General features: G+C 37.2%; 2 long non-coding RNA genes across 2 annotated transcripts; both read left to right on the top strand.

The window, feature by feature from the left end:
* The first annotated feature begins 3,001 nt into the window (after positions 1-3,001).
* On the top strand, positions 3,002-5,970 carry LOC311096394. The gene is made up of 3 exons (XR_014609022.1): positions 3,002-3,117; positions 5,491-5,559; positions 5,671-5,970. It is a non-coding gene; the product is annotated as an uncharacterized lncRNA (long non-coding RNA).
* Positions 5,971-15,882: 9,912 nt separating this feature from the next.
* Positions 15,883-17,292, top strand: LOC311067966. The gene is made up of 3 exons (XR_014603314.1): positions 15,883-16,031; positions 16,546-16,621; positions 16,810-17,292. It is a non-coding gene; the product is annotated as an uncharacterized lncRNA (long non-coding RNA).
* The last annotated feature ends 2,268 nt before the right edge of the window (positions 17,293-19,560 follow it).

Raw genomic sequence — 19,560 nt, 5'->3', positions numbered from 1 at the left:
TTAGTTCAGGCAGGCCACGTCAGCCAAGTTCGCATCAGCTGTTCATGACGTGTTCCAATCCAGTGTCGACATCTATCACAGCGGCACATATAAACTCCCATTCTTTCAGCAATTTCTCCATAACATTGCTGCTCGCATTAAACTATTGTATGGCTGCAAGTTAATTCAACATCGGCAATGAGGAAACTGCTATTCTTAGCGCAAGTCATTATTACATTACTCACCGTGTCTGATCTGGATTCAGACGAAGAACAAGTTCAGCTTTTCTTAGAAAACGCCGGCGAGAATTTTGATCCGGACAATGCTCCAAGTGTGCACAGAAGTTCGCGACTGGCCAACAAAACAACTCCTCTGCTCGTTATAGCTGACTGGCCTGCTGAAAAAATTCTTGTGACGCTGTACAGCCACACCATCCAGTCTCCTCTCGGAATCAGCCATGAAGAACTCTTTCAATTCTTCCTGGAAAACATCCCAGAAACGCCCGCAACTCCATCGACTCCAACACCATCCGGATCCAGGAAAGCCACTGCCAAACAAAAGCACTCCTCCATTTCCACCAACCTACCAGCTCCAAAGAAAAGGACGGAACGATCCGGTAACATCGCACCGCTCCAGTCTACAGAGGATCCTGTGCTGTCAGCCCTTCAGAACATTCAATTTTCCTTAACCAGCTTAGACGCTAGGATCAAAGTCTTGGAGAATCAACTTCATCGACGCCTGCTCCCATGACTCCCGTTGCTGCTGCAGATGCTGCTCCCTCCACATCATTCATCATGGGACCTGCTGACCTTCTACGGCGCAGATCCTTAGCCACGGCTCTCCCAGTGTCCACCACCGGAGCCCCTTTTTTTCCACCAGCCGCTGCTATCTCTTCCCAGCTGTGCGCCCAGATCCTCGCAGGTAACAATATTAATCTGGTAAAAATCCTGCTGTGCTCAGAGAGCCAAGATAAACGCATAGTTGACTGTGGAGGCATATCTGTCATGTTAAAAGATAACGATCAACGGCCTTCTAATTGTCTAACCATGCCCAAGTTTAATGTGGCTTTCTGAGTCTTCAGAGACATAATCTGTGAAGTCTATCCGGAGCACAGATCAGAATTAGACACCTATTTAGCCATTATCTCAGACCTCGCCATGACTTACGGAGGGACTCTTTTCTACCAGTACCATAAATCTTTCTTGGCTAAGGCAGCTATGTACATTCAACGGTTTAACCAAAGACTGGACTGGTCTGTAGTAGATTTGGCTTTAATAAGCAGACATTTCTCTTTTTGTGTTTTTTTTTTTTTCTGCACATACTCCTTCTCTGTGCCCGAGAAGTGCTAAACCTCCGGCAGGCCGTTTACCTAAAGATGAAGCAGCAGAAAAGGTTACCCCCGTGATTCATACTCCAATGTGTTTTAACTTTAACTAAAATGTGTGTAGGTTTTCTAATTGTAAATTTATTCACGCTTGCAGTTATTGCGGAGACGGACATCCCAAGTCCATGTGTCCTCGGAGAACGCAAAAAATAAATAATAACAAAGTCTTCTACACCTGTCAATGTTCCTGAACTTGACAAAGCTTTGAGAAAGCATCATATCTGCTGTTTTGTGCATTATTTGATAACTGGACTTATTCCAGGTTTTTTGGCTGGTTTAACACTTCTCCCAAACACATATTTCTTTTACAATAATCTTCAGTCAGCCATCAAAGAGCCTGAAGTAGTTGATAGTTTATTGGCAAAAGAGGTAAAGAAAGGTTATTTGATTGGTCCTTTCAATAGTTTCCAGTTTTTCACATTAATCCTTTTAAAAAAACGTTTAATAATAGTTTCTTCAGCTCCTCATGACAACATTAATGTACCTAGCATTAACAGTTTGATTCCTCTTCCCAGTTTTTCTTTGTTTTATGCTTCAGTAGATCACGCCATTCAGTTCATTAAATCAGCTGGTAAAGGTGCTTGGTTGGGCAAAGCCGACATCATTGATGCTTTTAAAATCATGCCACTTCACCCATCTCAGTGGCACCTTTTTGGAGTTCAATGGCGTAAAACTTTTTTTTATTCTGTTAGACTTACCTTTCGGCTGCCGCAGCAGCCCTCGTATTTTCGATACTTTATCGGAAGTGCTCTGTTGGATCCTTTTAAATAAATATAAGCTGCCTTTCGTGCTTCATTTGTTAGACGATTTCTTGGTCGTGGACTATCCAAAATCTAAACCCGAACGATGTATTAATATTCTGAAAGAAACCTTAATACACTAGGTATACCTCTCTCAGAAGAAAAAAACAGTGGGGCCTTTATCGAATTTCTTGGCATCATCCTAGACAGCAATCTCATGCAAGCTTCCTTACTTTTTTAATAAACTTGATCGCATTAGGGAGGTTGTTAAAACATTTTTAAACCGCAATTCCATCACTAAAAAGAATTACTCTTTCTGTTAGGGCATTTTAATTTTGCTTCCTAATGATATCAATACCTGGCTCTAGGCAAGCTAACATTAAGGGCGAGGCCACACGCAAATTAGGATGACCCATAGAAAAGTATATATTTATTAAAGTAACAAGTTAAAGAGTACCTCAACATTAATTACACAAAATAGTGTATTAGGCATTCAAAAGAAGAGTAGACAGGCAGGGACAGGGGGGACAACTCAAAATCTACCCGGTGCACAACGGCAAGGCCACCACCGCGGCCAGTGGTGCGGGCCTTGCTTAGGTAGGTATAGCCGGGGGACAGGCTTCATTTAAACTAGAGTAAACTTCTGGTTGTTGCCAGTTTTCAACTAGGCACATGAAGTGTATATGCTCATTGATGATGTGGTCATGAATAAAAGATGCCTTATTATTAAGGGATTGTGTATTTAAAAGTTCAATTTTGACTGGGGGTGCTGGGTTGACGGTAGCAGAGTGTCTCTGTAGGGGCCGAAGTAGGCTATGATCCACTCCACGTTTTCTGTCCTGCTTTGAATGAAATAGCCTCTTGGTGGCAGCGCTCTGATGACGTGTCAGTTGTACGACGGGCGTCCAGATTGAAGGAATGTACTGCTCAGCCTGCCGATGGTGAACAAAGCATCTGCGTGTACTCCGGTGGACATAACGGGAGCGGCGCAAAATTCTGAGTTCATTTATAATGGTCCGTATGTTGCCCTGGTGGGCTGTATACAGTAGCCAGCACAAATCTCAAACGTGATTTATTGTTCACCAACACTTATATCACACATATTACTATAAATACAGCAACACCTCCACCTTTGCCTTTCAGACGAGGTTCATGTTTATAACCGTAATCTTGGGGGGTGAACTCATTTAAAGTAATGTAATTATTTGGTTTTAGCCAGGTTTCTGTCAAACACAGCACATCTAGGTTATGGTCTGTAATCATATCATTAACAATAAGTGCTTTTGAAGTAAGGGATCGAATATTCAGCAACCCAAGCTTTATCATTTGTTTATTTGTATTATATCTGTTTTTTATTTGTTGAACATCAATTAAATTTTTACCGTTAGATGGGTTTGGAATTTTTTTGTATTTCCTAATTCAGGAACAGACACAGTCTCTATATGATAATATCTAGGTGAAAGATTCTCTATGTGATGGGATTGATCTAACCTCGGTGAGGTGAGACAGCTAGCAGATGGTCGGTTTTACCAGTCTGTCTGCTTCCTGACCTGAGGGAGGGATGAATACCATCTCTTTTCAACAGATTAGGTCTGCCCGAAAAACTTTTCCAATTGTCTATGAATTCTATATTATTTTGCAGACACCACATAGACAGACAGTCATTGAGTAATGACAATCTGCTAACTATCGCATCACTCCTGCGAACAGGAATAATAACACACCCACTGGGAATCCTGTTGAATGTGACCTAGTTATTAGCGATTATATTACACGGAAAGTGAAAATAGAGACACCAGCCACCATAGTCACATGTTTGCCGGGAGCCAGAGCGCCTGACATCAAAGCAAATTTAAAAGTGCTGGCTAATGCTAATCGTAAATTCTCTAAGATTATTATTCATGTCGGCACTAATGATGTTTGACTCCGCCAGTCAGAGATCACTAAAATTAACGTTAAAGAGGTGTGTGAACTCGCAAGTACGATGTCAGGCACTGTAATTTGCTCTGGCCCCCTTCCTGTTCACAGGAGTGATGAGATAGTTAGTAGATTGTGTTCACTCAGTGGCTGGCTGTCGCGGTGGTGTCCGCAAAATAATATAGAATTCATAGACAATAGGAAAAGTTTTTGGGGCAGACCTGACCTGTTGAAAAGAGATGGTATTCATCCCTCCTGGGATGGTGCTGCTCTTCTCTCTAGTAATACGGCACATAGTCTTAAAGCTCAAACATGAATTGGGGCTGTAACGATATTAGCTAAAAGGGGAAATATTAATAATAATCCATAATTACTAATTATGATTAAGTAAGGAATAATTGACGACAGGCTGTTGAATTATTAGAAAAATAATGCACACCCGAGGTGGTAATGCGGTCACGACGCGAAGCGGAGTAATTCAAGGAGCATGAGCAGATTTAGTTATGTATCTGACTCCATTAAAATTATTGCTAATCTTTAACCTCTTACTTAATACTACTAAACTAAAGTTACTAAATAACTAAAACATAGGATTTAACCAGAAAAAATTAAGTTAGAATTACTTAAGCTTTTAACATTATAATTAATAAAAGGGAAGATTTTCAAAGCCTTTAAAGCAAGCTAAGTTGTTTATTACGGCACGTTTAAATATACCAACAGTAGAATGGGATAACATAATGTATAGAAAAACATTCCTTTTCTCATTATACCCTGAGCAAGGGATTGTTAAACATGATTGCAATATCAACACCAAAACCTAAAGACCATAAACCTAAAGGCCAATGGCTTTTGATCAAGAGAAGGAGAAGTACATTAACACTGCAAAGTACAATTTGCTACAATTAAAATAGCCCCACATCATCACATAGCCTTCACCATACCTAGAGATTGGCATGGGGTACTTTCCATAAGATCATCTCTCAATGCAAATCAAACTAGCTATTAGGCTAACTGAAATAAAACCATGCCAATATCTAGGTATGGTGAAGGCTATGTGATGATGTGGGGCTATTTTAATTCCAAAGGCCAAGGGAACTTTATCAGGATGCATAGTATCCTAAAAAAAAAAAAAAAAAAAAAATACATAAAAATAAAAATCTGCCTCCCTCTATGGGAATTTAACATAGGGGTGTCCAAACTTATGCACCCTGTATTTTAAGGAAGAACATTTATTTATTTACGATACATTATTCATTCACAAAGAAAATTGGTGTCCTTAAAGGTTGGATTTTTCCTAATTTAGACATTAAGTTCAGTTTCCAAAAGATGATTTTTTTATTCCTCTTTTTAGTCAACTTTAGTATGGGTGTCTAAACTTATGCATAGCACTGTATATTCCATTTATAATGCTTTTTTTAAACTCTTAAGGTGAAGTGTTTCTGTATGTAACGCTTAATTTCATATTCTCAGATGAGCCATAAGAGCCAGTTGTCATCAGGCAGAGACGGCTGTGCTGCTCTGACTGTGGGACTAGACAAGGTAAGTGAGAGTTGTGCTGGAAGAGAATGAGCAAACGAAGCAGAGACATCTGTGAGATCTAGTGTTCACTCATTTACACCACTGTTTCATGTCTAATGTTATGTTTTGTAGACTCTCAGTGAGGTTGAACCCTCCACTCTCGAAATGAAGAGTCCGTCCCCGTCCCAGTCAGAAGTCAGAAATGTACAGAAGGTATTGTTTTTTTGGAAATCAAATTAGGGATACAGCGATATGAACATTTGGGCCGATTTCGATAACTGATCATTCTTTATATTCGAAAGCCGATATCTGATATATTAGCCGATGAATCTAAATCCAAAATTTGATATACTTTGAAAGCCTGATTACAAAAACGAAACGCACATCATTTAAAGCCAATGTCCCAAACACTGCATAGAAAATAATAAATTGCAAGCAGAGATAAAAAAAATTAACAAAGATGTGAAATAAACAATGCGTCTCGGTTTTCACCCTACTTAAACAAATACAGCCAAACCTGCAGCTTATTCGCTGTGTTTGCCATTCACTTGACATTGTTGCAAATAAAGCAATGCAGCTTCTTCCGAGCAACACAGAATACATGGTTATAGAGAAACCTACAAATGGTTGCTCATTCAGCAAAGCGGCAGTATGAATACAAGAACATATACGAGACTATTAATAACGGGGGCTGCCCCTTGAAATGAATAAGTCCAAGCTGTTGGCTTGTGATGGCTGACTGCATTAACCGCGTTGTGGATCAAAAAGATGCCCTCACATTGCACTTTAACATGGCTTCAAGTACAGAACACTGTTATACTGCTCGGCTTTTAAAGGAAATGTACAATGACAAAAGTAATCTCCTTTACATCAACCTGTTCTGATGGAAATCAAAGCTGTAAATAAATGCTTTCAATTAGAAACAGGAAACATTCTCTGTGTGTTTAGAGACTTGGAAAGGCTGTACATGACAACTGTTCGACGCATTCTCAAACCGAGCGTCTTGCGTAAATACAAGCAGCTCCGTGTACTTGACCTCACACAGTCTGGCATATTCCTATCCCCTCTGGATGCGGACCTGGGTACCACATTTATGGACAAACTGGAGGAAAGTAGGTTAGCCCCAGACATGAAGGAGAGAATTGCTTCGTGTTGTATGGATTTTCTGAAAGAACTTGTAAAGCAGTACCAATTGCGTTTACCTGCTTCAATGGAATTCCTGCGCAAACTGGAGCTCATCTGCCCGAAATCTGTTATGTCTACTATAAATAGGCCTGGAGTAAAGGACTTGCCAGCTGATCTTTTCTCGTGCCCCATTGGTACATTAGAATCGCAGTGGAGGAATGTGACAACCGCAAGCTTCTCTGATGATCAGGACATTGACAAGTTTTGGCTCGAAGCTGAAGCGTTTAAAGATGCAGGGGGGCACAAGTGTTTCCAGGAATTGGCACAAGGTGCCATAAGACTTCTTGTTCTGCCTGTTTCCAATGCCCATGTTGAGCGAGCATTTTCCCTCGTCTCGCTTTTAAAAGATGACACTAGGAATCGTATGGGACTACCGCTACTCTCCAGCATCATGGATGTGCGCACTGGCCTGGTCAGAAATGGCTTTACCACGGCAACGTTCAAACCTCCCAGGCAGTTGCTGGAGAGATTTGAGTCAACGATTTATTAATCTATCTGGTTGTGACTGTACAAAGTTGGTTCTATAATTTCATAGTTCTATAATTGTTCTATAATAGAGACGTTTTCATCAGTGATGCGGAGATTCTCTACGTTAACTCCATATTAAAAAGCGTAGATAAGCGTGTTTATGCTATTATAGCACACATTTATTTTGCTGTACAATTCTGATGTCATGTTTGATCATTTCTTAAACCTAATAACATATAGGCTACAGGTAGCTGATGTAGTGTCTAGTGACGATTCAGTGTATCATTCAGTCGTTATTTTATTTAAAATTAAAAGAAGGGAAAAAACGAGAATTCATCTTGATTCGCCCAGTGGTCTATAAGTTAAATAATAATAATAATAATTTTAATAATAATATAAAAAATGTAATTAGTTGTAAATAAAGCACACATTTTTAAGCACTAATACAAAAAGTAAAGTGTAATGAAATGATTTGAGAATTGGCCTATTAGAGAATAAAAAATTTTGTCCCCTTCTGAGGTTTCTGATGTAGACCTTGTGTTTTATTAAAATTATTATATTTAAAAAAATATGCACTGGAAATATGGCACGAGCATGGTGCTCTGCGATTTGTTAGTCTGGTTGTTTAATAAGAAAATAAATTCTGTGTGTTTTATTGTATAACAGTTTTAATAACAGTATATTTTGGGCTGGTATTTTTTTAAATGGGCGCGTTTTAAGCTGTAGTTGGGCTGGAAATCTTTAGTCGTAGATCTAGCTTAAACACCGATTTTTGTTGTTGTTCTCTGTACTGACAGCACTCCAAATTTACAAAAAAATGAGCTCAATGTTAAAATTGACTAGCCTGACTTCGTCATACTCATATTCTAGTCAGAATGTGAGTCTGATACTGCTTCATAAGGCTTTGATTATACTGCACTCAATTGGATAGACCTACAACCAATCAGAGCAACGGAGTAAATGACGCATGTTCTTCATTCATATTTTCAACCAACAAAATGTCGCGGCTCTCTGTTCCTCTTTTAAAATGAATGCGCTGTGGATATCTTCTATAACAGACATGATGGCGGAATCTACACATGAATCTACACTTGTCATCAAACAATACCATGTCTAACGTTACTGAGGAAGCATATTCACTCTGTCAACTTACCTTACTCTCCTCGGACAGCACGTCATATACGCATTTATTCCTTTTGGGAGCCGAGCATAATTACTCCTCAACGGATCGAGTCCAGACCGTACTTCCCAACCAAAAAATGTTGTGGGCGGGGTTCGGGCTGGCACCCAGGCTAAAAATTGACCGGAGTTCTCCTTTAAACTTCCTTTCCAATATGCGCTTCACACTCCATTTCAGTAGGTGGCGGGAATGCACCTTTTAAGTTGGTTTGCCAACCGCCATAAAATCCTAGAAGAAGAAGAAGAAGACGAAATCTTAGTCCAATCTGGCAACACTGAGCGCAACGGGCGGTCAGTAGAGACCGGCAGACCGGAAACACACGGCACAGTCTGCTGGAGACGCGGGACGATTTTTTCGGAGTTGACTGCGGTTGGCATAAACTGGTTTGTGACTGGATTGAGATGAATTCTGAGATAGTTAATGAAGAAGATATGGAGTTTGATGATTGGAATTTAGTAGGGAGTCGGAAAAGTCAAGAAAACAGGAAAAAAGGACGAAATGAAGGGAATCTGGTAGCAAGCCAATCCAGTAAACGGGGATTAGTTCAGATGAGGATAATAGGGCTGTTCGCAAAAAGATTGTAAGAGAGGAATTTAAAATAATTCTTAAATTCAGAAAGGAAGATGAGAATGTTAATCTTAGTCCAATGGCGTTGTCTAAAGAGTTGAAAAAAAAGTTAGGAGAAGTGGATATGGCTAAAATTTTGAGAGACGGAAGTCTGCTGATAATATGTAAAACAGAAGAACAAAAAAACAAAGCGTTCAAAATTGACAATATGTGGCATATTCCAATCGAAGAAGATCTAGAAAAACTCACTCAAAGTATTTCTGGAGGGGAAGTGAGTAGAATAAAAAGGTTGCAAAAAACAATGAATGGGGAAAGGATTGATAGCTTGTCAGTTCTTTTGGAGTTTCAGGATTCAGTGCTTCCGGAAAGAGTTAAAATTGGATACATGAGTTTCGTAGTGAGGCCATATATTCCTCCCCCATTCTGCTGTTATAGATGTCAGAGATATGGACATATAGCAGCGGTGTGCAAAGGAAAACAAAGATGTCCCAAGTGTGGAGGTGAGCATAGAATTGAAAACTGTGGAGAGGGTGTACAGGATAAATGCTGTAATTGTGGTGGGCAACACAGGGTAACGTACAGTGGATGTGATGCAAGGAAGAGAGCAGTGGAAATTGAAAAAGTGAAAGCGGTAAACAACATAAGTTACTCAGAGGCAGTGAAGAAGGTTCAAGAGCAAATGAGAAGTGATGATACTGTTAAACATATCATGAGACATGAGGTTGGTCAAGCAGAGGAAAACAATACAGTGGAAATTATCTTGAGACAAGAGGTTGGTCAAGCAGAGGAAAGCAGCACAGCACTGACAGTGGATAAGTTGATTTTGTTCATTGCTTATGTAATTAATTGTACTGATCAAGTTAAACAAAAAACAGAGAAAATTAAAATAATTGTGAAAGGAGCTGAAAGGTTTTTGGGTATAGATAATATATCATGGGAAAATATAAAAAAAGACTGGAAGATGGTGGAAAGACAGGAGGCGCAAGTGATAAGTCAACTTGAATATTGTACAATGGAATGCAAGAAGTTTGTTAGCTAATGGTCAAGAGTTTAAAGGATTTATAAAAGGGCTTAGAAAGAAACCAGATATCATATGTATCCAGGAAACCTGGCTTAAGCCAGTATTAGATTTTAATATTAAAGGGTATGATGGTATACGCAGAGATAGAGAGGAGGATATTGGGGGAGGGTGTATCATATTTGTAAAAAATGGAATACAATATAGGGTTATTGGGAAAGGTAATGAGTTGGAATTTATAGTATTAGAAGTTTTGTTTAAAGAAGGAAATGTTAAAATTATTATTTTTTATAATACATGTAAAAGATTATCACTAGAGTTAATGGATGAACTTACCGTACATTTAGAAGGAAAAATTATATGTTGTGGAGATTTTAATGCCCATAGCACTTTATGGGATAATTGCAATGATGGGAATGGAACAGTGATTGAAGAGTTAATGGAGATTAAAGATCTAGTATGTTTAAATGATGGAAGGGGTACAAGGATTAATGTCAGAACAGGCACAGAATCAGCTATTGATCTTACACTTGTATCAAATTCACTTGCGGGGGTATGTTTATGGGATGTAAATGGAGAAATGACTATAGGAAGTGATCATTACCCTATAGTAGTGGAAGTTAATTTAAGTATAGAAGAAGGTAATACAGGAGGAGTGGACAAATGTTTTTTTTGAAAATGCTGATTGGGAGACATTTAGGTATATTAGTGAGCAAGAAATGAAAAAAAAAAATAATATTGAAGAAGGTGTTGTTAATGTTAATAATTATATTTGTAATGCGATATTATTAGCGGCAAGTCAGACTATACCGAAGAAAGGAGGTTAAAAAGAAGAAGATTGTACCATGGTGGACAAATGAATGTGATAAAGCAATTAAATCTAGAAATAAAGCTTTTAAAATGTTAAAAAAGAATCACAGTTTTCAGAATTTTATTGAATATAAAAGGAGTCAAGCAAATGTAAGGAGAATAATAAAAAATACAAAGAAGGATTTTTGGAGGAAATTTTGTAACACAGTGGGAAGGGAAACAGAAATTGGTAAAGTATGGGGAATGATAAAAAGAATGAATGGGATAAAAAGAGAATTTGGGTATCCAATATTAAGGGATGGAGAAACAACAGCAGTAAGAGATGAGGAGAAAGCAGAAATGCTGGTTAAAAATTTTGTTAAAATTCATAACTCAAATAATATTAGTGAAGAGGGAAAAAGAGGAAGGGAAAGTACATTAGAGGAGTATAAAGAACTATTACAGAATGAGGAATACACTAATGACCAATTAAATATGTTGTTTATAAAGACAGAGTTAAATCGTGCTCTCAGAAAAAACAAGAAATCAGCTCCAGGCATGGATCAGATTTGCTATATAATGATAAATCAGCTCAGTGAATCATCCAAGGATGTTTTATTAAAAATGTACAATAAAATTTGGGAGGAAGGAAAATTACCACAAAGTTCACTCTTAAAAAAAAGGGTTCCTCGAGGTTCTATATAGAACCTTTTACCAAAAAAATGGTTCTATGTAGAACCCTTGCATAGCAAAGAACCTTTTTTATTAAAATGGTTCATGTTTTATGACTGAAGTGTAAACTAAAGACTACACAATAATTATAGGCCTACACAACACATTCACAAAGCTTTTTGAGTCAAGACCCATGAGAATGACTGTTGTAGTCAAAAACAAGTCAACAAATATTAATATCTAGTCAATATATGGTTTGAGCTGTACATTAGCATGAAACTTATATTTCCTAATACATTATAGTTACCTTTTTGAAAAATCATTTTGTGAAGAAAAAAATAAACTAACCATTATTTATTTTATATACCACATTGTGATGGTTTTAATCTAATAATCGTATAATAATAGTCAAATAATCGTAAAAATGCCCCCTGGTGACGTATATGCGTTGCATCATCCTTGAATTCCTATTGGTGGATTGGCGAAGATGAACCTCGAGAGTCGAGACAAGTGACAGTTAATTTTTCAAACTGAGGAGTCCGCCATTTCTGCCCGCTCATGCACTCAGGTAAGTTAAGTTTTTACATTTTTGAAATGATTTTATTTAAATATTTAGTATTGGAGTTAATATTTATATTGGTTAGAGCAGTCCTTGTGTTAAATACAGATACTAGAAGCAAAATTTAGAAGTAAAAGCACTGCTGTTGTGACGGGCTTCGTCAGCCGTCGGTTCAGAAAGCCCTGTTAAATAGATTTTTCTCCGTTTTTTTAATTAATTAAGATACAATCTCCCTTTATTTCCTTGTTAATGTTAATGAAATTGTCAACTACAATAAGATAGCTGTGTTATAAGGAGACGAGCTTCGAGTCAGAAGCGTGAATTTAATTTAAATGAAGCGCGCGCTCGTTGTTCAAATAAACGGCGCCGATTCAAATTAAAGCGAACCGAGTGGAAGACGGAGGTGTATGATATGTGAATGTGTGTCGCAGTTTCACACATACTCAGTTTGCGGCGAGTATTTTTCCCAGGCCTATATTAACAGGTGTAGGTTAACTGTTAACTTTGGTGTAACTTTGGCCCGCGAGCTCTACTTTCGTGCAGTTTTTAGCTCCAACCCAGAACAAACGAAGATCTTGATTAGCTTGGTCAGGTGCGTTTTATCAGGGTTGGAGCTAAACTCAACAGGAAGGTGGACACTGCTACAGTTGAAAACTTCCGGCCGGTCTGCATTAAAACTGTGCACAGTTGCAGTGTTCGTCTATGTTTACTGTTACGCATGCAGCTGGATTAAAGTGATGATAGCACATGGTTAAATTTAGCATTCAAATGTTCTAAAGCCATAAATGTTTAGGTGTGTTTAATGCATAGTTGGTTTGTGAAGTGTTATTTATGTTCTGTTTTCTTTTATCCCCAGATAACCATGGTTGATAAATGGTCAGTAGATGACACGTGCCATTGGCTTCAAACTATAAACCTCATTGATGCAAAACAGTATTCAGAGACAAGTCTCACATCCGTGCATTACTGATTCAAGTGTTGTTTGACAGCATCACTAAGCACACCTGGTACAGTATTGTATTTCATTGTATTTTATAACAGTTAAATGTATTTTATGTTAAATTTGGTGGTTGTTGGGGTACTGAAATAATATATTTAATTATGTTTCTTAGGTACCCAAATCATAAAACGTATGGAGATGTTCTGGGGATTTTGATCACCCGCTTTCCATGTTTGAAGGATGGCAGCTCCTCTGGTTATGTATGAATATATTGCAGTTCTTTTAATATTGTGAAAATATTGAGATCATTGCTCATTAAAAAATCTCACACAGAAAAAATTTATTTGAAAAAGAAAGTATAAATGTGTCTACAGGATACCTTGTTGGAATACCTTAGAAACAAATTTTTAAAAGAAAGGATTCCCTTGGTTAGCTCATCGATCATCCTGCATATGAAGAAGTATGGGATTAAAAGGAAGTGTGCTGGACAAACATATTCTGAGGGACTTAGTCAACAACAAGAGGCAAGTTCAGTTCAATAAATCTGATGTCGAAGGCAGATTAAATTTGTATTAACATGAAACACATGTTGACAATTATTTCAGAGTGCAAAATGTAGAAGAGAACCATGCATATAACCCAGATAGCAACATTATTTCGGCCCGGATCCGGCCCACATCCGGCACTTGTGGAATACGGATCTGGCCCACATGCAGCGTGGAATGACGGCACTTGTGTGGCCCACTACTATTTGCCAGATCTGGGCCAGAAGCAGGCCATAGCAATGCCACATGTCAGCCAAGAGCAAAGAAATAAACCAGAACTGGACCTTATCTGAGCCACAAAACCTGTGTATATTAAATATGGAGTCATCTCAGCCTTAATAAGCCTGTTAACAAGCAGAATCACTGAAGGAAAGAAGAGAACAGAAAAAGAGACGAGCAGAAACACAAGAACTACAACTGACTTCAGACACAGCCTTAGATGAAATCAACTGAAGAGAAAAGAAGACATTAAATCTGTGAAGATCTCAGCAGAGGAGGATTAAACAACTCCACAAACAGCATTACCAGCTTCACTTATTACTAACCAGACTGACTTTATTTCTGTCAGACGCCAACAGAAGTTCTTATTGAGAATTAACAGAGGTTTAACTCTAATGCGTTTCATTTAAAGTCACCATAAGAGTGATTGGTGTTTCCATTACTTAGGCTCTTAACTCTTAATATATCTTAACTCTTAGTCTTTTTTAGCTGCTGTGACAGTGTGTTTGTCAAACACATTTGCAGCAGCAAAGAAATCTAAAGTGAAATGAGATCAGGTGGTGATGTTTACCTGTTGATGGTTTTATAATCATCGTTAAATAACCTCATTCACTGATGTCTTTGGAATCTAACAATTGTGTTGATCCATTAATATTTTCACATCACAAACCCTGTGTTACTGCAACATGAGAACCAGCAATATTATAACAATCAGTTTAAAGCTTTTAACAAACATTAGATCAAAATATTAGCTTATGCCGACACACACAGACATCAACAATCAGCGTATGAATCTCAACAATGGTGACAATCAAAAGTACTTTGCTGCAATGCATGCTGGGTACCAGCATAGTACAAAATTCCCAGCATGCATTGCAACATGAATAAATGATGCAGCTGAATTGTCCTATAATTTTGTTTGATTCTAAATATTTGCTTTTATTTTTTGCTGTTGTTTTTGTTGTGAATTAGTAGCTTTTCAGTGATGTTCTGAATTAATCTATCAAAATATTTGTGATTGTCACCATTGTTGAGATTCATACGCTTATTGTTGATATCTGTGTGTGTCAGCATAATCTAATATTTTGATCTCATGTTTGTTAAAAGCTTTAAACTGATTGTTATAATATTGCTGGATCTCATGCTGCAGTAACACAGGGTTTGTGATGTGAAAGTATTAACGGATCAACACAATTGTTAGATTCCAAAGACATCAGTGAACGAGGTTATTTAATGATGATTATAAAACCATCAACAGGTAACCATCATTACCTGATCACATTTCACTTTAGCTTTCTTTGCTGCTGCAAATGTGTTTGACAAACACAGTCACAGCAGCCAAAAAAGACTAAAAGTTAAGATATGCTAAGAGTTAAGAGCCCAACTAAAGGAAACACCAATCACTCTTATGGTGACTTTAAATGAAACGCATTAGAGTTAAACCTCTGTTAATTCTCAATAAGAACTTCTGTAGACGTCTGACAGAACTAAAGTCAGTCTGGTTAATAATAAGTGAAGCTGGTAATGCTGTTTGTGGAGTTGTTTAATCCTCCTCTGCTGAGATCTTCACAGATTTAATGTCTTCTTTTCTCTTCAGTTGATTTCATCTAAGGCTGTGTCTGAAGTCAGTTGTAGTTCTTGTGTTTCTGCTTGTCTCTTTTTTCTGTTCTCTTCTTTCCTTCAGTGATTCTGCTTGTTAACAGGCTTATTAAGGCTGAGATGACTCCATATTTAATATACACAGACTTTGTGGCTCAGATAAGGTCCAGTTCTGGTTTATTTCTTTGCTCTTGGCTGACATGTGGCATTGCTATGGCCTGCTTCTGGCCCAGATCTGGCAAACAGTAGTGGGCCACACAAGTGCCGTCATTCCACGCTGCATGTGGGCCGGATCCGGGCCGAAATAATGTTGCTATCTGGGAAAGATTCTGCTTGTTCACAGGTGGTATTTGGTTAAGTGTTCCTTAAGTGATACATCAGTTTTTAAGATTGATGTTTCAATCAAATTCAACGCCTGTAGTCATTTTGATTACTTTACCACAGCCACTATTTTTCTTATTGAACATTCTGTCTCGGAAAAACATCACTATATAGTAGTCAGTTGCAACCTCCAGTCCATGCTGACCATGGAACTTGTTTGGCTGAAATTTGGAAATAAGCACCTGAAGTAAACAAATGTTTTGGTTTTAAGATGCTGCATGAACTGACACTGAGGTTTGGAACAGACTTGGCGAATAACATGGAAACATCTCTGAATGAAATGGCCCCACACATCATCAGGAGTGCAAAAGAAGGAAGTAAAAAAAAACTCTACGCCAATCTCATTAGACCAGCAGAGGAAACCACAGAAGGTAACAACACCATATATTTTCCCCCATCCAACCTATCTGTTCCATGCCCAGTGTAAAGTTGCATTGTTTGCATTGTCAATGAAAAGGTTGTAGCTCCTATAAATTGTATGAGTGAAAACATGTATTAAAATAATGCAAATATTAAAGGAATAGTTTACCCAAAAATAAAAATTGTCATCATTTTTACTCACCTCTTGTCATTTAAAATCTTTATGACTTTCTTCTTCAGAACACAGAAGAAGATATTTTGAAGAAGGATGGTAACCGAACAACGGCGGTGCCCATTGACCTGCATTGGTTTGGTGTCCATGTAATAGAATTGAATGGGTACCAGCATGGTTCGGTTACCAACATTCTTCAAAATATATATTTTTGTGTTATGCTGAAGAAGGAAAGCTATATAGGTTTAAAATGACAAGAGTGAGTGAATGATGACAGAATTTTCATTTTTGGGTAAACTATCCCTTTAATTGATTTCTGTACCTAATAAACAAAAATTTGTATCTGTTTGTAGGTCCCGTTAGGAATGCTGCACTCATTTTATTGCCAGCACTAAAGAAAACGCCAGCTTCCTCTACTGTGTAGATAGTGTAAGTATAGTTTTCTGTAGTTACATTAACATTTGATGCACTTGACTTGAATTAAAGGAACTGGTCATGCAAGTATAGAAATATTAGTCAGTTTACTCACCCTTATGCCAAATTTGTAACATTTAAAAAAAAAAAAAAAAAAAATTACCCTATAATTTACTCACTCTCTTCCTTTGTTTGTTTTACAGGAACCCAAAGGTCCTACACCACGTCCTACTGTTTACCGGCTCTCCTGATCCCCTCAAGGCTGAAAGTGTCAGCATTATAATGGACAATGTGAACATCATAAGGGAGACTGACATTGACATGACACAGGCAGTGGAATGCCTGTTTGCAGTCTATTTTCTTTTTCAATGACATTAAGCACACAATGACTTTTATTCAAAAATATATGCTTAAACTTACACGAGCATGACACAAGAACACCAATACCTGTACTGAAAATGTACAGTCAACTTGTGTAAATTGTAGTGCTATTTAATAGATGTTTTAATTGTTCATGTATTGATTTTTTTATCTGCATTGTCAAATATCAAAAATTGTGTTTTTCCTCATTTCAGAGATAAATGTAAAAGTTAAGTACTGTATATGTACATAAACAAGCTTATGTATGTTTATTGCAAAGTGAAAATGCTTAAAATAAATAATTAAAACTGAATGGTTAAATGTAATTAAACATCTTAAATGTAAATGTTAAATTTGCTTGTCTAATACAGAGTATATAGAGGTGCAATTTTAAATATGACATTAATATTTTTGTATAATCAATTGAATAAATTTAAACTTTTTTGAATTTTCTGGATTGGTTATATTTTCTTATTCAATAATAATTAACTCCTTTAATAATAAAGAACCCTTACATGGTTCTATATAGAACCATCTAACTTGGATTCAAAGAACCATTTGGGGTTCTTTTTATGGAACCCATTAAAGTGGTTCTATATAGAACCATTTTGGAGTTCCATATATGAAGCGGGTGATAGAACCATTTCTGGTTCTAAATAGAACCATTTCTTTTAAGAGTGTTGGAAGGAGGCGGTGATTGTTCCAATACTCAAACCAGGGTCAAACGGCGCCGTCAAAGATTGCACAAATCCAGGAAATTATAGACCAATAGCTTTGACATCTAATGTCTGTAAAATAATGGAAACAATGATAAATGAAAGGTTAATGTATTATGTGGAAAATAATAAATATTTATCCAAATATCAGAGTGGTTTTAGGAGAGGGAGAAATACCATGGATCCAGCTGTATGTTTAAAACATGATAAGAAAAGCACAAATAAATAGAGAGAGTGTTGTGGCTGTTTTCTTTGATATAGAGAAAGCATACGACATGATGTGGAGAGAAGGGCTGTTAATCAAATTAGGTACAGTAAGTTAGGTATTAAAGGTCAAATGTATAGATGGATTAAGGATTTTTTTATTAGGGAGAGCAATCAAAGTTAGAATAGGAAACAGTTATTCAGAGAAATTTATGATAGAAAATGGAACTCCTCAAGGAAGTATAGTTAGTCCTTTATTATTTTCGATAATGATAAATGATGTGTTTGAGGATCTGGAGAATGGGTTGGGGTTCTCGCTTTTTGCTGATTATGGGGCAATCTGGAAAAGGGGAAGGAACATTGATTTTATTGTTAGAAAAGTACAGGAGGCTATTAAATAGTTGAAGAATGGTCATATAGGTGGGGTTTTAAATTTTCAGTAGACTAGACAAAGATAATGTTTTTTACAAGGAAAAAAGTTGGAGGTGAGGTAAATTTAAAATGATATAATCAAGAACTGGAAAGAGTGAAAATTTTTTAGTTTTTAGGGTTGTGGTTTGACGAAAAAGTTACATGGGTGATGCATATCCAGAAAATATTGGACAAATGTAAGTAGTGTTAGTAGGAAGTGAATGGGGGGCTGATAGGAAGGCATTAAAAGCCATATATAGTGGGCTGATTAGATCTGTATTTGATTATGGTTGTGTGGTGTATGGATCAGCAGCAGATACATCGCTTAGAAAGTTAGACAGTATTCAGCATCAGGTATTGAGATTATGTACAGGAGCTGTAAAAACTACACCAATCGTAGCACTACAGGTAGAAATGGGGGAAATGTCATTAGAAATGAGAAGGATACAGTTATCTCTGAGTTATTGGGCTAATTTACAAGGCCATAGTCAAGAGCATCCTACACAAGACACTTTAAAGCCCTGTTGGGAAAAAGAGAGGAGAAAAACTAAAAGTTTCGGATGGACAGTAATACAGAAAGCAATAGAATTCAAAGCTAATCAATTAATAGTTAGTCCAACTATTCCGCTACCAGTAATAAAACCTTGGTTACTCTCAGATGCTACAGTATATTTTACATTGCTAGAAAAGAAAAACAGGGATAAGGAATGTAATTCATGTAATGTGCAGAAATATATTAATGATTACCATAGCTATTCAGATATATACAGATGCATCAAAGAATATAGACAATAGGATAGGAGTCGCTTTTACTGTTCCAGAATTTCAGTTAGCAATAAGGAAAAGGATTAGTGATGAGTTATCGGTTTATACAGGGGAAATGAGTGCAATATTATTAGCAATACAGTGGATAGAGGAGAGAAGACCTTTAAAATCAGTTGTTTGTTCAGACTCGAGTTCGTCATTGGCTAGCTTACATTACAGTCATTCGGAAAGTAGACCAGATATTTTAATAGAAATACAGCAAAGATTACACGGAATACAAAGGATGGGACTTACCGTGATTTTTTTTATGGGTACCTGCACATATTGGTATCCAAGGAAATGAAATGGCAGATAAGGCAGCAAAGGAAGCCATTAAAAAAAATGAAATTAACTTAAGTGTTAGTATAAGTAAGAATGAAATCAAGAATATTATTAAGGAAAGGTTGAAGGTAAGGTGGCAAAAACAATGGGATATGGAGAAGAAAGGTAGATGGTTTT

This window comes from Abramis brama (assembly GCF_963993115.1).
Source record: "Abramis brama genome assembly, chromosome: 1".
NCBI classification, from domain to species: Eukaryota; Metazoa; Chordata; class Actinopteri; order Cypriniformes; family Leuciscidae; genus Abramis; species Abramis brama.
This window is presented reverse-complemented; position numbering and strand designations above follow the sequence as displayed.